Below are 1,951 nucleotides of genomic sequence, written 5' to 3'. Positions count from 1 at the left end.
TTTCATGCAATCAGAACGAGTTGTGTTTCTACTTACTCGTTTAAATTGTGGGTAAAAGGCTGTCTGGATGAATTCTTCGAAGGAGGCATCATCTGCAAAAGAAAGAGGCAATTCGGCACTAGCTAGAAATTTAGCTAGTGCCTCACGAGCACGTTGTGCATCGTATGTAAAATTTTGTAACCCATGTGATGTGAGTGATAGTGTTTGTTGGCAGGAGTCCACACTCCCACCTTGGTGCAACAGTAGACATACTTTCCAATGTCTATCTAGATGACTAGTACCCCCACTTTTTTTATTAGAAAAGTGTTTTTTACAATATTTACATACCGCACGAATTTCCATCTCACCTGTTTTTAGATTTGGTCGGGGCTCCTCGGTGAAATGCTGCCATGCCGGAGAAGTTCACGGTCTTTTTCCTCTGCTGCGTTCTCCAGCTTCTTCGTTGTATACTGAAGCATTATCCACCGAAGCATATTCTGGTTCAGTGGGGGTGGGGTTGGAAGGCATCATTTCTTCCTCAAAAAATGTCTCCTCACCAAGCTCAGGAAAAGCAGTGAAATCAGGGAAATTTAGTGAGGCCATTTTCTGGAAATTGATAGAACTTGATTGAACTTTGTAAATGAAAGAGCTAGAAAATGAATGAACGCGAGAAAAAAGCTTAGAATCAAAATCAAAGAGACAAGTTGAGAGATAGAATGAGAGTAAGATGAGAAGATGAGAATGAATTGTTGTGTGGAATTTATGGTAGAATTAATGGGTATTTTATAGGGGATTTTTGGGTTAAAATTCAGTTTTTTTTCGTTGGGCCCTTCGCGGGCCCAACGTGCGGCACGTGACGGGCCTCCCATTTGGCCCATCATGTGCCAAACGGGAGGCACGTGACGGGCCAAACGGGAGGCTCGTCACGTGCCGAACGTTGGGCTCACGAAGGGCCCACTGGACCAAATGAAATGGGTTTTTTTGTGGGCCGTTTCGCGGGCTTGGGCCGGGCCGAATCAGGGCCGTGCCGCGGGCCTCCACGTGCTTGGGCCGCGGGCTGAGAAGTTGAGGCCCAGCCCTAGTCCATTACACGTGCCGTGTCGGCACGGCCCGTAACAATAACGAACCGGGCCGTACCGAATCAGGCACTATTACGGGCTGGGCCGGGCCGGGCCGTCCATGGACAGTCCGGCCCATTTGACACCTCTATAGTGGCCTTTACTGTGAATCAGGTGGAATATTATGATACTAACATGGTTGTTTTCATGATCCAATGTCTTTAGTTCATCAATTGTTCTCCTATTCAGTATTTTTTGCTCTTCAATAGATTGTGTTGGTACTGTTGATGCTGTTGAGAAGTCAATTTCTTGAGGTTGCTGAGAGAATATATATATATATATATAATTAATTATTATTATGAAAAATACAAAGAAAATGAGTAAGAAAATGAATAAAAAATAATAAAAAAAACAATAAAATTGAAACACTAAAGGGCACCGTTATAGTAACGTTTTTATATATTAATTATGGCTCAGATATGTAATTTTTTTCAGCAATGTGTGATAACTATGTTGTGGCTACCTGCTAAAGGTAACTTTGTGGCTGCCTGCTAAGGGCAACTGTACAAAAAAGGATGATGTTATATCCATAACACAAATTGTTGCTTATATATAATGTAAAATAAATAGATGGAGTAATATATAAAATTCTCCATAAACTATCAGGTGAATAAAAAAGGAAAATGATCAAAAAAAAAAGATAGGACATAACAAAATGATAAAAATTGTCACCTATACAAAAAAGAAGACCAAGAAAACCGAGAGAAAAAGAAAAAGTGCTAGAAACCAATTATTAGAAAAGAAATGACCAAAACCACTTTAACAAATGGAAATAGTAAAGAGAAATACATGGACAATAACACGTAAGGAGAAAAGATCTGCAATGGAAAAAAATTGTATGTGACTATGGATAA

Source organism: Morus notabilis, unplaced genomic scaffold, assembly GCF_000414095.1.
Source record: "Morus notabilis unplaced genomic scaffold, ASM41409v2 Scaffold454, whole genome shotgun sequence".
Taxonomy (NCBI): Eukaryota; Viridiplantae; Streptophyta; class Magnoliopsida; order Rosales; family Moraceae; genus Morus; species Morus notabilis.
This window is presented reverse-complemented; position numbering follows the sequence as displayed.